General features: G+C 38.3%; 1 protein-coding gene across 4 annotated transcripts in view; it reads right to left on the minus strand.

Annotated features, from left to right (window-relative positions):
* Positions 1–20,222, minus strand: part of AKT3 (AKT serine/threonine kinase 3) — a 345,951-nt gene that overhangs the window by 248,176 nt on the left and 77,553 nt on the right. Inside the window, exon 3 of one of the 4 annotated variants that reach the window (XM_073216708.1) lies at positions 14,656–14,717. The exons of the other annotated variants lie outside the window; for them this stretch is intronic. The gene's annotated coding sequence lies outside the window, so the exon portion shown is untranslated. The remainder of the gene's footprint in view (positions 1–14,655; positions 14,718–20,222) is intronic. 4 annotated transcript variants of the gene reach the window in all.

Here is a 20,222-nt window from a genome sequence, read left to right on the forward strand (position 1 = left end):
AGCCAAAATGCACAGAATTTTGCTTCCTTTACCCAGGAATCCTTCTTGCTGGCTGAACTACTGACACTAATCCAAATGCCCAGTATCGCATAAGAAATGATGACCTTAGGACAATTTGAATGTCAAAATAACATATTATTGTCAGCATGTATATCTACTAATTGTAAATGAATAAACCATCTACGGTATCCCTCCCCCAATTTCTGAAGAGTAAGTTTAATTTCTTCACAGTAATTGTTAGTTTCTGAGAAGTTCTGGCAATGTATGTTTAGTGACTAAATTATGTGAAATGAATAAATGTAAAATATGTTTATTAAAATTAATCCTTCATCCCTAGAAGCAAAAAATAATCATTTATTCTCAGGCTAGATTGCTGATTACCTGTTCTTAAACTTTTTCATGTCAACAAAAAAAATACTAAAGTAAGATCATAAATAATGAATTTACTGTATTTTTTTAATTGCCAACTTTGACACTCCTATATGATGATTTGATCATGCCATTCACAGAAGCAAGGTATTTAGGAAAGGAAAGATAAATTCAAAATTATCTTTTTTATCTGACTTACGTATAATCAATGATCCACCCTCTACAGACAGCTATGAAAGTATCCAAAAAAATGTTTCTATGTGACAGAATGAATCATGCTCACAAAATGGACTGTTTCCCATAAGACTGTTAACATACTTTGTCTCAAACCCTTCTTTCAATCATAAGTCTCTTTAAGACATACTAAAGTCATTTCAGGAAATAGTAAGATACATGAATGAGTGAAATACTGACCTCAGCATATCTGGCAACACAAATTACACACAGCAGGGTAAGGGTTGTTGATGGTGTTTTAAAACGTGAACCTTCTGATCTTCCAGAATCATTCATTCACTGTTCCAGAAACATTTCTAGAATTAACCACACCTTTTAGGACTGGGGCCAAGCATTTTATAGTGAATTTTAATGTTGGCTAATCGATCTGGTATCTGTCATTTGCTTACTTTAAGCAAGCAAATATGTCGACCAAGATAGACATTTCTGAATAGAAAATTTGAACTTATGAAAGCAAAAAAAAATAAAAATAAAAATACCTTTTCTAAGTATAATTAATTACTTAACTCTGAGATCAACTCCAATATCAAATTTCTGAATGAAAAAATTGTCACCTCTCCATTATTCATTAAACACTTTCTACTATCTACACAGGATTACGTGGATTTTAATAAAGAAAAGTGATCCAATTTAAAATTTACATTATTATTGTTGATAATTAATAAAACCAATAAGTTATTTTCTCGATCATGATTTTACTCTACTGAAACTCATGTAAGTTTTAAGAAGTGAATAGGCTATCCACTATTGTTGGATTTTGTTTCTGGAGACTGTAATCACTGTAATAATCTTACCAATTAAATTTAAGTTTACAGTCCCAGAATAAATCCCTAAAGCCATCTTTCATACTCTCAAGCCATATTTCATGGAATTCTGCTATCTTTAAAACTGAGTGTTCACAGATAATTAAGTAATAATCCAAATTTTACAGGTTTTATTAAACGAAGGAGAAACTAATGCTTTACTGTGAATCATCTGAATGTTCACCTTGATTACTTAATTTAAGAGTTGAGTTCAGAGCTCACCTTGAACAAAATATTCCAGCAGTTTCCTCATGGATATTTGACTTCATTGTCATTGGCCAAAAACATGTCAACTGACAATGAAAATTGGCAACATATTTAGAACAAGGAAGAATTCATAGAACAGAAGTCCATACCAAAACTTTTCATAAGATAGTCAAATTTAAGTGAAAACAATGATGGTAACAGCACACTTAGTAAATCAATTTAGGAGGTTTCTAGACATGTTAGATCCTCTAACTATAGGCCAATTTTTAAAGTAAGTATATTCAAAAATATAGCAACATTATGAATAGTATCTAGAGTAGAAACCATAGGAATGTTACAGTTATATCCTTAACAATTCCACAATTTAAGGTTTAAAATTTTATTTCCTTTCAATTTCTCTCATTTTGGATATAAATATTACTTTTGCTTTTATATCAGAAGACTTGGAAAGGCACAGCCTTATTTTTCATTTCACCAATCTAATCACCAGTTATTAAGAAATGGGAAGTTGATCTGAACACCCCTCCAGTGGCTGGCTCTGCAGAAGCATCTGCACCCTGGACTCTTGTTATACTGTGGATAGTATCGATCGACAGATTACAATCATATAAATTTTCACAAAAACCCAACCTTTAAATGGAAAAAACTGTGAATCACTCCTTAAACTGACTCTTTTCACTCAATTCTTAACTCAAAACTTCCCCTACCAAGATGTTACATACTATTTTAATAACAGAATGGCTAAGTCATTTCATCTGTTGTCATAATCAAGCAATATTTGGAAAGAAAAACTGGAAAAGAAATTAGTTAAAATGCAAATACTGAATCCTTGTGAGAGAAAAATACAGCTCCATTTTAAAAATAAAAAAAAACAACTTGTGCTGCATGTCAAAGGTAACCACGTAACATTGTTTGAATCTCATTCAAGGGTATTCTGAGTTAAACAATGTGTACTGAGAATATAATTCCCTATACATGGTTGATTTAATCATATAAACACATGTATACACTGTGAGAAAACTGGTTGAATTTTTAAGAAAACTTTAATGTCAAAATTTATGGCAATTTACAATAGAATTACATGTTCACGTCATCATTTTTAAGTATAAATCTTTAAATCCTGAGGACTGCCCTCTAGAAAACAAGATTAGTTTAAAAATACACAGTAACAAAGAAGGATAATGAAAGAAAAACACCAAAAAGTCTGTATTTAACTGGCTGCTAAGTCATTAGAAAGGTGCCCCCTTGCCTACCATATGTTACTCAAATATGTTATCACACCTACAGTTTCATCATATGTCTCCCAAGAAATTAATTAGTTCTAACTTTTTCAACTTTGACAAAAACGTCTGCATCAGTCAGATTACTAGCTGTTGCAAACATTTCAAAATTCAAAGCTTTCTTCAGCTTATATTTAACCTTTTAATTATTATTAATCACTTAGCAACATTTAGAATAGCATTCACTAGACAGATGTCTAATTCTAGAATTCTGAATAATGTAAAGTCATTTACACATATATTTACTTTTGCTGCACGTTTGCTTAGTATTTAAAAGAAAATTAAATTAGGACCTAAAACCATTTTCTGATACATCATTTCAAAGCTGAATTTAGGCTGAAGAAGAAAATACCAGTCATTTTCTCTAAAAATCTAAAGTCTTAAGAAGTTGCGATCATATGACCTACAGTAATAAATTTAATGACTATAAAACTTATATAAATTACAAAAAAGGAACCTAAGAGGGCATGTTAATTTAAAAGACATTTTATAAACTGTCAGTCGTAAAAAGAAAAGAAAAGTGACTAAGGAGAGAATTTTCATAAATATTCTCTTTACCAAAGTTTTTTAAAGGGGGGAGAAGAAGAAACCATTCCTGTTTGATTCTAAATCACCAGCCATCAATCATGTAGACCAGCTTCTATCTCCACTATTTTACTTAAGCTATTTTATTAAGGCTACAAATGTCCTAACTATTCATTTCACAAGTATTTATTGAACAATGAGGGAAACAGGACAGAAATCCTGCTCTCATAGAACTTACATTCCAACGAGAATGAAAAGAAAATAAACATAAGAAGTAAATTAGCAGTATAAATAAGTATAAGTAAATAATGTATCAGTAGAGCTAAGCTCCGTGTTTCCTGATTCCCCTGTTAACCAAACAGAAACCCAACCAATCACAGACAACAAACACTTACTCTAGCCTCAGGGAAGCCATACAGTACCTAGTGAATTCCCCTTTCAGGTACCACATTGGGTGATTAAGAACACTCCCTATTTTAGCAAGGAATTGAGTTTGAATTCCAGTTACCCCTTACGCTGGTAAATGTTCAAGTGAGTCCGAGTGAGGGCGGCCACAGGAGCAGCGGGAGACACCTGCTGGCGGCCAGCAGTCTTTGCTTTGCAACTACCCAGGTTTTTGCCAGCTGCAAAAAAACAGCACCTGTGAATTATGCTTTTTGAGTTGGAAAAAACCCTCAGAGAGACCAGAAGTGCTGTAGGGAGCTTTCTTTAACCTCCTCAAGAAGATTTAAGTATTTCTTCCTCTTTCTTCCTAGATTCCATAAAAAGCAGGAATGATGTTCTTATGTACCTTTGCATTCCCAGAATCTATCTGAAGGCTGGCATAGGAGTCTGACTGGACTTTTCACTAATAAAATACTGCTTTAGGAAGATGAGTCTGATAACAATAAAGCAAAGACTCAAAGTCTAAGGTTTGTTAACTTCTGTGAAATTACCTATGTTACATATATGTGTATTGCTGGCAATCGGGGAGGAGGGAGATTACACATTCACATTCAGTATTTACTAATGTCCTATCCTGTGTAAGTTTATACAAAGGACACAAAAATGTGTAAGACTGACATGGTCCCTAAGTCACAGAGTGTTTTTCCAGAGGGAGAATCCATAAGAAAAAAGAAAATAAATAATAGTTACAGATTGCAATAAATTCTACAATGGAATTTACAGAGTACGTTAAAAGAGACTCCACTTCTTTCATTAGATTCTCAAACAGCTAAGGTGACTTTATATGGAATATTCTTGCAAAGAAAAGACAAGACCTTAGGTAGATATTACAAGAATATAGGTAAAGAGATTAGGAGTTCAACTCAAATCAATTAACTTTTAATGAATATTACAATGTCTCATGTACTATGGTGTAGGCATGAATAAAATCCATCTTAGGCCCTGAAGAGCTTAGTTCTGATGAGGGACAGACATGTAAATGGATCATCTGGACTATGGAGAGCACAAATTTGTAGATCACAGAAAAGAGCACTAAGCTGCCCTAAAAACTGTTAGGAAGTTTACTAAATGAAAAAATGGCTAGAATACACAATAATAATGAAATTGCAAGTAAGTTATATATTTTGAAGGAAGAATTAACAAATAAAGTAACAGCATATAAGAAATAAAGGGCATCCAGACTGGTAAAGAAGAAGTTAAACTTTCTCTGTTTGCAGATGACATGATATTGTACATAAATAAAACCCCTAAAGAATCCACTCCAAAACTTCTAGATCTAATATCTGAATTAAGTAAAGTTGCAGGATGCAAAATTAATACACAGAAATCTGTTGCATTCCTATACACTAATAATGAAATAGCAGAAAGACAAATCAGGAGAACAACTGCATTAACAATTGCATCAAAAAGAATAAAATACCTAGGAATAAACCTAAACAATGAAGTGAAAGACCTATACCTTCAAAACTATAAGACACTCAGAGAAATTAAAGAAGATACCAATAAATGGAAAAACACCCTGTGCTCATGGTTAGGAAGAATTAATATTGTTAAAATGGCCATCCTGCCTAAAGCAATCTACACATTCAGTGTAATTCCTTTCAAAATACCAACAGCATTCTTCAGTGAACTACAGTAAATCGTCCTAAAATTCACATGGAATCACAAAAGACACCAAATAACCAAAGCAATTCAGAGTAGGAAGAATAAAGCTGAGGGGCTCCCCAACTTCAAGCTCTATTACAAAGCCACAGTAATTGAGACAATTTGGTACTGGCACAAGAACAGACCCATGGACCAATGGAACAAACTAGAAAGCTCTGATATAAACCCAACCATATACGGTCAATTAATATAGGATAAAGGAGCCATGGACATATAATGGGGAAATGACAGCCTCTTTAACAGCTGGTGTTGGCAAAACTGGACAGACATGTAAGAGAATGAAACTCGATTATTATCTAATCCCATACACAAAAGTAAACTCGAAATGGATCAAAGACCTGAATGTAAGTCATGAAACCATAAAACTCTTAGAAGACAACATAGGTAAAATTCTTCTAAATATAAACATGAGCAACTTTTTCCTGAACGCATCTCCTCAAGCAAGGGAAACAAAAGCAAAAATGAATATGTGGAACTACATCAACCTAAAAAGCTTCTGTACAGCAAAGGACACTATCAACAGAACAAAAAGGCATCCTACAGTATGGGAGAATATATTTGTAAATGACACATCCAAAATATATAAAGGGGTTAACATTCAAAACATATAAAGAATTCACACGCCTCAACACCCAAAAAGCAAATAATCTGATTAAAAAATGGGCAGAGGATATGAAGAGACAATTCTTCAAAGAAGAAATGCAGATGGCCAACAGACACATGAAAAGATGCTCCACATCACTAACCATCAGGGAAATGCAAATTAAAACCGCAATGAGATACCACCTCACACCAGTAAGGATGGCCAGCATCAAAAAGACTAAGAACAACAAATGCTGACGAGGATGCAGAGAAAGGGAAACCCTCCTACACTGCTGGTGGGGAATGTAAGCTAGTTCAGCCATTACGGAAAGCAATATGGAGGTTCCTCAAAAAGCTCAAAATAGAAATACCATTTGACCCAGGAATCCCACTCCTTGGAATTTACCCAAAGAATACAACTTCTCAGATTCAAAAAGACATATGCACTCCTATGTTTATCGCAGCACTTTTTACAATAGCCAAGATATGGAAGCAACCTAAGTGTCCATCAGTAGATGAATGGATAAAGAAGATGTGGTACATATACACAATGGAATACTATTCAGCCATAAGAAACAAACAAATTCTACCATTTGCAACAACATGGATGGAGTGGAGGACATTATGCTCAGTGAAATAAGCCAGGTGGAGAAAGACAAGTGCCAAATGATTTCCCTCAATTGTGGAGTATAACAATGAAGCAAAACTGAAGGAACAAAATGGCAGTGGACTCAAGAGACTCTAAGAATGAACTGGTGGTTATGAAAGGGGAGGGGTGCAGGAGGGCCAGTGCGGAGGGAGGGAGAACAGGATTGAGGGGTATTATGTTTAGCGCACATGGTGTGGGGGATCACAGGGAGAACAGTGTAGCACAGAGAAGGCACATAGTGAATCTGTGGCATCTTGCTGCACTGATGGACAGTGACTGCATTGGGGTATGGGTGGGGACTTGATAATATGGGTAAATGTAGTAACCACATTGTTTTTTCATGTGAAACCTTCATAAGAGTGTATATCAATCAAACCTAATTTTTAAAAAAAATAGACATATGCACCCCTATGTTTATCACAGCACTATTTACAATAGTCAAGATATGGAAGCAACCTAAGTGTCCATCAGTAGATGAATGGATAAAGATGTGGTACATATACACAATGGAATACTATTCAGCCATAAGAAAAAAACAAATTCTACCATTTGAAACAACATGGATGGAGCTGGAGGATATTATTCTCAGTGAAATAAGCCAGGCGGAGAAAGACAAGTGCCAAATGATTTCCCTCATTTGTGGAGTGTAACAACGAAGCAAGACTGAAGGAACAAAACAGACTCACAGACTCTAAGAAGGCACTAGTGGTTACCAAAGGGGAGGGGTGTGGGAGGTGGGGTGGGAAGGGAGGAAGAAGGGGATTGAGGGGTATTATGTTTAGTACACATGGTATGAGAGGTCACTGGGAGGAGAGTGTAGTACAGAGAAGGCAAATAGTGACTCTGTGGCACTTTACTACACTGATGGACAATAACTGCATTGGGGTATAGGTGGGGACTTGATAATATGGGTAAATGTAGTAACCAGATTGTTTTTTCATGTGAAACCTTCATAAGAGTGTATATCAATAATATCTTAAAATAAAATAAAATAAAAATAAAAATAAAAGAGTAACACATGCAAAGCAAATGAAGGAAGAGAGAGGTATCAGTATTTCAAACCAGGGATTTGAAAACATAACCTAGAGGAAAGCTGAAGGGGAATCAGCATTAGTAAAACAGAAGGACTCAGTTTTGAAGACCTGAATTTATAATGACTGTGGGATATCCATGGGGACATTTTAAATGCTCAACCTGACCTCTGAAGAGAGGTCCTTTCATTCATTACTAACAAATACTTGGGATTCACTAATACATGGATGATGTATCCCACAGCCATTACAGCAGAACTAAGAGTATACACAGAGGGCAGAAGAGGCTCAAGAAGACACTAAGGATGCATATGATAACATTTTGTGAGTATCAAAAGAAAATGTCAGTACAATGTTCCAACACAGGGCTGAATCAAGAAATCTGGCTTCAGGGAAGCCAGAAAGAGATATGTGTTCAATAAGGAGTGGGTAGTCCAAAATATTTCTAAATTATACGGACACTCCTGGAAAGTAAAACAGTAAAGGCCATTGAATATGATAAAAGAAGTTAATTACTAGTTATAAAGAAGAGTTTTGTCATGTGTAAGTCCTGGTTAATCATAATTAATCACAAGAGGCATAAAGACTAATATAGGAACCAAATTCTCATAACATCAATTTTACTATTTTATAGGCATACCTAATATTTATTAGAAAAGAATATGCAAGCACATTTTTAAATTGTATAAAATAGTAACACAGTAACCATTTCCAGTAATAGTTAACTTAATTTCTTTCCAAAAGAAAAAATTTTCAAGTTAAAAAACTACTCAATATGTTTTTAAAAATAGAATTCTTGTCATTTAAAGAGAAACAAAACATATATATGAAATGATGTGACCTCTGAAATTTGCTTCCAAATAATCCAGGAGGTAAAGGAATAGGTAGATATATAAATAAAATGGGTGATGAGCTGAAAATTTTTTAAGCTGGAGTGGATTACATGGGTGCTGATCATACTATTCTACTTTGCACCTGTTTGAAATTTATTAATATTTTATCACCTAAGAGCAAACAGAAATAAATATCTGTATTTATCCTAACTCTATAGTAAATAGTGTATACAAGGATCTGAAATTAACCTCAAACTCTCAAAAGGAATGAGAAAAGTAGAATTTCTATAGGAAGGGCAGTTGGGAACTTGGCTTATAAAACATATAAACAGGAGAAAAACACCCTATCATAAACAAATTCTGGAATCTAACTCTGGTTTCAAGAAAATTTTAAATTATAAAGTGCCACAGACTACAATTTTAAATGTTTGGAATTAAATGATTAAAAATAAATGTTTTGTTTCCCCCAGAAGGTGAGATATATTTTTTTCATAATAAACATTATACAATTATTAATCTACTTAAGGCAAAAGGTCTTCACAATCTTACAGGGAGACAGAGATAGGAACTTAACCTGTTAACAGCAGGAACTGGCTTTAAAATGTTAATTCTAACTGATACATTCTTCCCTGTCTTCTCATTTCCATAACTACTATTCTTTCCACCTGAGTAACTTGAATTCATTCTTCAGCTTCCATTTAAATATTACTTTTTCTAGGAGTCTGAACACACATAGAATGCCATAAGTGTCCGTCTCCCAGAAAGCTTTTCTATCCCTACATACCAACCATTCATTTTAGCACCAAAGAGGAAAGGGCCAAGTCTTCTTAAACATTTTATTGAGCTGTAACTCACTTAGCATAAAAATCACCAGTTTAAAGTGTACAATTTGTGAGTTTTTCTATATTGACAATATTGTGCAACCATCACCATTACCAAATTCCAGCACTTTGCATCACCCCATAAAGAAACGGAGAGCCCATTAGCAGTCACTCCCCATTGCCCCCTCCACATCGTCCGCTACATCAACATAAAGGACAAAAACCACATGATCATCTCCATAGATGCTGAAAAAGCATTCGACAAAATTCAACATCCATTCATGATAAAAACTCTCAACAAAATGGTCATAGAGGGCAAGTAACTCAACATAATAAAGGCCATATATGACAAACCCACAGCCAACATTAAACTTAACAGCAAGAAGCTAAAAGCTTTTCACCTAAGATCGGGAACAAGACAAGGATGCCCACTCTCCCCACTTTTATTCAACATAGTTCTGGAGGTCCTAGCCACGGCAATCAGACAACACAAAGAAATAAAAGGCATCCAGATTGGCAAGGAAGAAATCAAACTATCCGTTTGCATATGACATGATATTATACATAAAAAACCCTAAAGAATCCATTCTAAAACTACTATATCTAATATATGAATTCAGCAAAGTTGCAGGATACAAAATTAATACACAGAAATCTGTTGCATTCCTATACACTAATGATGAACGAGCAGAAAGAGAAATCAGGAAAACAATTCCATTCACAATTGCATCAAAAAGAATAAAATACCTAGGAATAAACCTAACCAAGGAACTACAAGACACTCATGAGAGAAATTAAAGAAGAAACCAATAAATGGAAACACATCCTGTGATCAAGGATAGGAAGAATTAATATTGTCAAAATGGCCATCCTGCCTAAAGCAATATACACATTCAATGCAATCCCTATCAAAATACCAACAGCATTCTTCAATGAACTAGGGCAAATAGTTCTGAAATTCATATGGAACAAGAAAAGACACCGAAAAGCCAAAGCAATCCTGAGAAGGAAGAATAAACCAGGGGGAATTACGTTCCCTGACTTCAAGCTCTAGTACAAAGCCACATTAATTAAGACAATTTGGTACTGGCACAAGAACAGACCCATACCAATGGAACAGAATAGATATCCCAAATATAAACCCAAGCATATATGGTCAATTAATATATGATAAAGGAACCATGGATATACAATGGGGAAATGACAGCCTCTTCAACAGCTGGTATTGGCAAAACTGGATAGCTACATGTAAGAGAACGAAACTGGATCATTTTCTAACCCCATACACAAAAGTAAACTTGAAATGGATCAAAGACCTGAATGTAAGTCATGAAACCATAAAACTTAGAAAAAAAACATAGGCAAAAATCTCTTGGACATAAACATGAGCAACTTCTTCATGAACGTATCTCCCCCGGGCAAGGAAAGAAAAGCAAAAATGAACAATTGAGACTGCATCAAACTAAAAAGCTGCTGTACAGCAAAGGACACCCTCAGTAGAACAAAAAGACATCCTACAGTATGGGAGAATATATTCATAAATGTCCTATCCAATAAGGGGTTAACATCCAAATTATATAAAGAGCTCACACACCTCAAAAAACAAAAAGCAAATAAGCCAATTAAAAAATGGGCAGAGGAGCTGAAGAGACACTTCTCCAAAGAAGAAATTCAGATGGCCAATAGGCACATGAAAAGATGCTCCACAGTCATCAGAGAAATGCAAATTAAAACCACAATGAGATATCACCTCACACCAGTTAGGATGGCCAACATCCAAAAGACAAACAACAACAAATGTTGGCAAGGATGTGGAGAAAGGGGAACCCTCCTACACTGTTGGTGGGAATGTAAATTAGTTCAACCATTGTGGAAAGCAGTATGGAGGTTCCTCAAAAAACTCATAATAGAAATACCATTTTACCCAGGAATTCCGCTCCTAGGAATTTACCCTAAGAATGCAGGAGCCCAGTTTGAAAAAGACATATGCACCCTGTTTATCACAGCACTATTTACAACAGCTAAGATATGGAAGCAACCTAAGTGTCCATCAGTAGATGAATGCTAAAGAAGATGTGGTACATATACACAATGTAGTATTATTCAGCCATAAGAAGAAAACAAATCCTACCATTTCCAACAACATGGATGGAGCTAGAGGGTATTATGCTCAGAGAAATAAGCCAGGTGGAGAAAGACAAGTATCAAATGATTTTACTCATCTGTGGAGTATAAGAACAAAGAAAAAACTGAAGGAACAAAACAGCAGCAGACCCACAGAAACCAAGATGGACTAACAGTTAACAAAGGGAAAGGGACTGGGGAAGATGGGTGGGAAGGGAGGGATAAAGGGGAAAAAGGGGTGTTATGATTAGCACACATAATGTAGCAGTGGGGATACAGGGAAGGCAGTATAACACAGAGAAGACAAGTAGTGATTCTATAGCATCTTACTACGCTGACAGACAGTGACTGTAAGGGGGTATGTGGTAGGGACTTGATAATAGGGGGAGTCTAGTAACCATAATGTTGCTCATGTAATTGTACATTAATAATACCAAAAAAAAAAAAAGAATAGCTTAGGGAGCCTTATCATACCCCATTATTTTAAAAACAGGAAACTGAGGCCTAAGAGAGGTTAACTGACTATCTCAAAGGCAGAGAACAAATTGATTAGAGCAGAGGTAGGACCAAAATTCTTCCAATGCTGGAAGAAAACCATTTATGTGACTGTAAAAATGATAAAGCAGTTGGGATGCCTAGTTGTACTGACCCTTTGCTTCACCATTTCCCACCACCACCACAATCCTGCACTCACTACTAAGTGCTGCAAAAAATGCAGAATAAACAATCAACATTAATTTGACTTTTCTTTACTACCCAGAAATTAGCCTGCCTGCTTCCAAACACCAGAGAAATGTAAGAGCTGGAAAGTAGAAAAATAAAGGGAAATGAATGAGCAGCTACATAAAAAGCCTTCTTAAATATACAGCGGGTGGGTACATGATTAAGTATGACTCAGGGGAACAGGGAAGACACCAAGGGTTCAAGCTCACTACTGCATTTGTGTGTGCATGTGAGGGAAATGTGGTGTGTGCAGGATGCACAAGCAGATCATGGATTTTCTCGTAGTCAAGTATAAATTCACACTTCAGGTTAAACTACGACCTCTCCTCTGCATCCTTCCCTAGCACAGTTAGCCACCTCTTCCAAAGGACCTGCTCTTCCTTCTGCACACCTCTGCTACCATAATGATTACAGTGTATCCTAATCAGCACCTCATACTGTTCCCTTCCGAGCTACCATCTCATCAAGGGCAGCAATCCTGTGTGTTCAGTATACAATCTAGCAAAGCCCTGACATACACTAAGCACTTTATAGCTCTTTGTTGAATGAGCATTCTCAAACAGTAGTACTGAATATATCTGTTCAAAAGTGTCCATAACAAGAAATTTATTAATTCTCACTGTGATCATTTCCAAACATTATAATTCACACATAACTAATCCATATGTCCTTACTCTTAAGTACAAACTTCAGACTTAGCCAATCTGCTAAAAAACAAACCAACTTGAGCATGCTTAGAACTGTATGTTGGAGTTGTCAACCACCTCTGCCAGTAAAACGTTCCTAGGCAAAAACACAACAAAAGTTTTGAATAAGACTAATCAACCACAAGCCACATGGTCTGGTGTGGTAATTCACCAAGTGGCAGGGGAAACAACTCTATAGAAGCCTGTAAAGAAATTCCTGAGGGCAAGATACTTCATGTTCACCAAAAAGAAATGTGTAAAACAGAAGAACAAATGACCGAAATACTGGTCCAGTGGGAAAGGTAAAATCTTTGGAGTCTGAAAGCCCTGATTTAAGATGTGCCTTCACTGTGACCTCTGCAGAAAGGCCATCTCACCTCTCTGTAACTCTTGCAGTTCCTCTGGCAAAGTGTGAATGAAAATGCCCATCTCGCGAGCTCACAGGGGCTGCACAGACACCCAGACACCAGCACATAACGGACCTGTAATAGTGTCATTTCCTACTTGGCAACAGGTTGTGATTTAAGGGGCAGAGTCAAAAATCTCTTCTCTAAAAATGTATCCCCCAATACGCGAATAGATGACAATGTTGGGAGTTACACCGTAAGGAACTTTACACATGAACACTTAGTTACACATAAATCTGTTTGGATTTTCAAAATGTAAAACAGTGAATCATTTAGTGTATGTATTCATCTTTCAAAGCTAACCTGTCAAGGCTCAAACGTACAGTGAAGCTCTGCTAGTGTGAACCAGGGAAAGCGCTATGGAGAGTGACTAAGTGAGGAGCTTGAAGGACCAAGAGAAAAAGGGCCCCAAAGACAAACTTTTTCTACTTCATCTTATTACTCATAACCAGTTTCATCCAACTATATACATTCATAGAAGACCCATAAATTCAACAGGAAACCATATACCAATTTAAGGTTTTTTTTATATTGAGAAATAAAAGCACTTGCCATAGATACCGACCCAGAGACTCTTCCTTTTTTCACATGGTTCCACTTTTACAAACTCTATTCCTTTTATCACTTCAATTTACTGCCTTTATGTCTTTGCTGCAATAATAATTCTGTTGTATCAAATCACAGCTTTGAGTTTATATAATATGTACTATAATAAGGTGGATCTTGGGCACACATCATTTTTCTTAATGAAAATGTTTATCACTTGATGATTATTTTATATTAATTATATACCATCTCCTTGCAAGCTTTCTTATTTTTTGTCTCTCAAGTTTGATTTCTGTGGTTCCAGAATATTTGTCTGTTTATTATAATTAAAATAGTACTTACTGTTAAGTTAAAATGTTTGTTTTAAAATGAAAAAGGGAAGTCCCAAACTGCATTTTAATGATGTATCTTTGACCACTATCACTAAAAAAAGGATGTACTCTAGGATAAGCTATTTGCCCTGTGTTTCCCCAAACTGTCAACTGTGTGCCCAGTCACTATATGAATTTTGATAAAATCAGAGTACAGATGGCATGACAGCTATACAATGTAAAATATTAATCAAGCTTACACAAAGAAAAACTCAAAGCCATCAAACTGTCTTTATGGACCTCACCAAGACAAGCTAATGTCCAAACTTACACTTCTACTTCTACTACTGTTTTTAGGGGCAACAAAACTACCCATTTTTTATCCAAGTTCCAGCCCCAATTCTTAGTCACTCACCCGCCCGCCATCTTATGAATCCTGTGCTTCCTCTCCGCCTGTGGGCTCCATCAAAGAGGACTCTATAAAGTAAATGTGGAGACAATTATTGCCAAAAGTGAAGAACTGGAGACTCTTACAGTTCTAGAAAATCTAATAAAATAAGTTCTTGATGTATTTACCTAGAAAGAACAAAGTCTATTTCTAAATACTAGAGAGTAGGAATAGATTCTACTCCATTTTAAAATATCAACATATGTCTAAGATTCAAAATGTTTGAAACAGAACTTTTTGAAATCCAGCAAAATTAAGTTGATGTAATTTGTGATAAAGATCTAAGTGGCACTTCTTTCCCAGGCTCACAGAAAAACTCAACCTACCAATAAAATCAGAGAAAAGAAAATCAAGATTTGAATAAAAACAAATTAAGAACTACATTTTAAAGGACACACACACATACAGAACCTTAAGGGTTCTCTTTTTTCCAACTGTTGGCATAGTTATGTTCTGCCTATAACCCTGATATCTGCAACTGTTTTCTCCATCTCTCGATAAAGAAAGCATCTCACATCAGCATGCGCAATCCTGCTCTTCTTCCTACATTTTCTTTCTTAATGTTATCACCTATTCTCCATCAATGAAGAGCAATATCACCAAATCACTTCTAATTTTACTCCATTACCCCATACGCAAAATTCATGTCAAGTCAAAGTAATGATAATAGTGATAATGATAGGTTAAATAAACACAGCACTTTTTATGTTAGAAGCACAGTGCTAAATATTTTCCACACAGTATCTAATTTTCATAACTACTGCATAAGATAGTGTTATAGACTGATCCATTGTGTCCTCCCCCACAAATTCGTATGTGGAAGCCCTAACCCCCAATGTGATGGTATCTGGAGGTAGGGCCTTTGGGAGATGATTAGGTTTAGATGAGGTCACAAGGCTGGGGCCTTCATGATGGGATTAGTGCCCTTTTTAAGAGGGACACCAGAGTGTGTGCTTGCTCTCTACCATGTGAGGGCACAGCAAGGAGGTGTTGTCTATAAGCCAGGAAGAGAGTCCTTCCCAGAACCCAATTGTGCTGGCACCATGATCTCAGGCTTCCCAGCCTCCAGAACTATGGAAAATAACTTTCTGTTGTTTAAACCTCCCAATCTATGGTATTTTATTATGGCAGCCCACATTAATTCCCAGTTTTACAAGTAACAAAATTCTGGCTTAAACAGGCTAAATGACTTCCCGAGAGTGAACTGAGGCTGGAGTGGTAGACCAGATTCGAGCCTGGTTTTTACCCACCACTGTTCCACTATGGCTCTACATCACTGAGTGCCTAATAGTATCGTTGACCGTGCTAAGTGCAATGGTGAAAATGAGGGTGCCCTGAAGGAGCTCATACATCTAATACCATGTTACAGACAAGCATATGGACTCCAAAGTATCAATTCCTCCAGATTTGCTACCCAAGAAATGTTTACTGACATAAACAGAAAAACAAACAATACAATATGATTAAGTGTTATATGAGTGGGTCAACTGTAAAGCTGAGGTTTCCAGGAGGAAGCAAATAATTTGGGGGGTGATAAGACAAGGTTCTATTAAGACAAGTAAAGTATGAAAAGAGTTACAAAAGAAATAAATCACATGCAGTCACTACAGGACACAATTAATTATATTTGGAGGGAATTTATCAAGGATCACTAATAGAAGAACAGGTAGCTATCTCTTCAAAGGTGAACAGATTTTCACTGGTGGAAGGAAAGCGAATTCCAGACTGAATGGACTGCAAAAACAAACAAAGCATGGTATTTAAAATGTGGCTGGCTGTTCTTTTTTCTGATCCCATATTTAACCTGTAGTTTACAATATGAAACATGTTAACAGGTGCCTGTCTCTCACCCCTTCCTTTTTCAAACTGCCCTATGCAAAGAATAAGAGTAATCATCCTAAAACACAGATTAGATTGACTCCTTGTTCAAAAACATTCAATATACTACAAGATACTATCTAAATTCCTTAGACTAGAATGTTACCTCTCACAACCTGTCTCTGCTTTTCCTTTCCTTCGCAGTTCACCTTGAATCATGATTGCTCTACACTAAAGCTACCAGATTATTTGCTTCTCCTTTATAGGCGCTGTTAAAATGCCTCCATCTGGATTCTGGCCCATCTCAAGACCCATGTGAAAAACCTGCTTTGGAAGTTTAATAGTGCCTAGTATCTCACTTACTACACCCTTTCTTATGTTAATACATTCCTGCATGTCTGTCTCCATTAAAGATTATAAACTATGTGACAAATGGCTCCTACCTGACAAGCAAAGCTATTGAAAAAAAATCAAAGCAAATCTTTCAGCATCTATGTCTTGGTAATATAAGGGAACTGATCATTACAGTGCAGTATGATAAGAGCAGTAACAAACTGAATGTTGTAAGAATCACTCAACTCAGCCCACAGAGGTGCATGATGGCTTCCCAGAGCAGATGACAAACTGATCCTTAAAAGATGAGTATGTAGAAAATACGAAGACATGAAGAGAAAAAGGGGTTTAAATAGTATGTTAAGGAACATTATACTGTGGGCCAGTGGTTTACAACTATAAAGCATAAATTCAGGCTCTGCCAAAACTAGGTTTAAGTTATACTGGTAGCATTTTTAAATGGAATTAAACAGGTAGTATCTCACATGTCAAAAATCAAATAGATTAAAAAAGTATATAGTAAAGAGCCTCATCACACTGCTTCCTGGGGTAAAAGGTTAGTTTCTTGTTTTTCCTTCCAAGAGTTCCTGTATGCCAATATATATGCAAATATAACTAAATAATCTTATTTCCTCTCCTTTATACAAAAAGTAATGTTTAATATGTTCTGTACCTTGTTCTTTTACTTTTTACTTGCAGTGGTTTTTGAAGGGTCCCCACCAGTAAGATGGCAAACTTTCAGCTTCTCTTCGGGGTCCTCAGTTCCCGCCGGCGCCACCTGAAGCCCAATCACCTCTCGCCCCCCTCCCAATCCCAGCACCTAGCCAACAGCCAACAGCCCCGTAGAAGTGACACCTCAATCAATTCATGCCCCTTCCTATATAACCCAGCACCTTTCACTAATAAAGCAGAACTCTCCGGTGAATTGCTGCTATGTGTCGCTCCTTTCCTTTCATTGGTGCCGAAACCCAGGAGACGGGACACCCCAACTGGGCCCCGTCTTCCCCCGACACCAGCAGCAGCTTGCCCTCGTCCTCTTTTTCCGGTGCTGGCTCATCACACTCACCACTCCTCTCTGGCCTTTAGGTAAGTTTTCCCCCCCGGAGTGGGCCACTCTGCCCCGAGCTATCGCAGTGCCATTGACCATGATCGTCCGGCAAGGCCCTGATGCTCAGGGATGAGGAGGGAACGCTCCCCGCCTCAGGCCTTCACGGCTGCGGCGGACCCTCAGGCCTCTCCTCCAAAAGCCATAAATCCCCGCCTCAAGCCTTTACAGCAGCGGAGGACGCTCAGGCCCCTCCTCCGACAGTCAAACGCATTCACCATCCCTTCCATCAGTGCTGAAAGTTCTTAAGCAAAATTTCCCCGGGGTGGGCCACTCTTCCCCGAGCTATCGCAGTGCCATTGACCATCATCGTCCGGCAAGGCTCTGACGCTCGGGGATGAGGAGGGAACTCTCCCCGCCTCAGGCCTTCATGGCTGCGGCAGACCCTCAGGCCCCTCCCCAAACAGCCATAAATCCCCGCCTCAAGCCTTTACAGCTGCAGCGGACGCTCAAACCCCTCCTCCGACAGTCATAAATCCCCACCTCAGGCCTTCACAGCTGCGGCTGACTCTCAGGCACCCCCCTCCAACAGCCATAAACAAGGTGACTCCTTTGTGGATGAGAACGCTCCCTTTTCCCCCCCTCCTCCTTCTGCTCCATCCGCCGAAAACGCCTAGCGCTAGGTACCTCGTGACTCCGGCACTCTGCCTTCTTAGGGAAGTCTGGGTGACGACCCACACTTCCCAAGAAATTCCGACTCGTATACGAGTTTCCGCAGACCACCAAGGATCATCGGGGACGCCCTTTGTCTCCTTGTGGTCTGCTTCCAGTCCGAGGATCTCCGTTCGTCTTCCCGTTTGTCTCCTTCTCTGTCCTTTAGCCATGGGAGCCTCCTCATCCCTCCCTGAAAGTTCACCTCTTGAATGCCTGCTTAAGCATCTGGCTACCCTCTCCCTGACGCCTGATATAAAACCAAAACTTCTCCGTAAATATTGCTCCCAAGATTGGCCGACATACCCCCCTAGACAATAACAAGCAATGCCCTGCAGGGGGAACTCTTGATCCTAACATCACTTGCCATCTTTTTAACTACTGCCAGCGCCTGAAAAAATGGAAGGAGATTCCCTATATGGAAGCTTTCTGCCTCCTCCTCTCCCCGCCCACTCCCAAGTTCTCCTAGCCTGCAAGCCGCCGCCCCCGCAGAAGCCTCCTGTTCACTCCCTTCCACTTCTTCTCCTACAACAGCCCTTCTCTCTTCCTCCCCAACCATCTCCTCCCCCATCTCACCTCCTCCACCTTCATTCCCTACAGATTAAGCCTGAGCCTTTCAGCCCCCCTTTAACTAGGTCCCAGGGGCCTCCTCCATCTTTGCCCTCATCACCTGTTTCTCCCCTGTTAGGGACTGCCTTTGTCTTCTCACATGTTTGTAGGGAGAATGGGAAAGCACCTTCCCCCATGTCTGAACGCAGCATGGGAAAGCACAAGCTAGAGAACAACCGGTGCAGTCCTTGGAAGTTATCTGTCCACAAAAACATATCTTGCCAAGACTCCTCACTCTGAAAATAGGGAGACCTTGAAGATGTGTAGAAACACCGCCCCTGCTTCTAGCTATGCCCTTCCCCCACTTGCCAATGGGGCAGGAATAGAAAACAACGCATTCCATAAGCAATTAACTGGAGCCCTGCTGTAGCTCAGTTAGTAGAGCATGGGACTCTTAACCTCAGAGTCATGAGTTCAAGCCCAACTAAAGCAGCAGAGGCAAGCAACTGGGCTGCTAGGTGGCGACATGTGGGTCCGATTCTATCTTTATTTTCTTTGTCCCCCTTCTGCACTTCAGGACCTGCTCGACTAGGCACGGCTAGACCGCGTCACTCCCCCACAGACTGAGCCAGAACCCTTCAGTCCCCCTCAGACTCAGTCCCGAGAGCCTCCCAAAATTATCGCCCCCCTCCGGGAGGTAGCAGGATCCAAAGGCATCGTGCGCGTTCACGTCCCTTTCTCCCTAAGAGATTTAGCCTAACTAGAGAAATGCCTAAGTTCCTTTTCCACTGATCCCATGACATACATCAGGGAGTTTCAATAGACCCTCCAGTCTTACGGCCTCACACATCATGACATTTTCATGCTCCTGGCCAATACTCTCCTCCCTGAAGAGCGTAGACGAGTTTAGGACTTCGCCCAAATGCAGGCTACTGAAACCCACAGGACTGACCCCACCTATCCCCCTAGCCCCACTGCTGTCCCCGAACAAGACCCACACTGAAATTATAACACCGCCATGAGTCTCCGCTCTCGAGATATTTTTGCCTCCTGCTTAATAGCAGCTCTGAAAAAGGGC

Source organism: Manis javanica, chromosome 11, assembly GCF_040802235.1.
Source record: "Manis javanica isolate MJ-LG chromosome 11, MJ_LKY, whole genome shotgun sequence".
Lineage (NCBI taxonomy): Eukaryota > Metazoa > Chordata > Mammalia > Pholidota > Manidae > Manis > Manis javanica.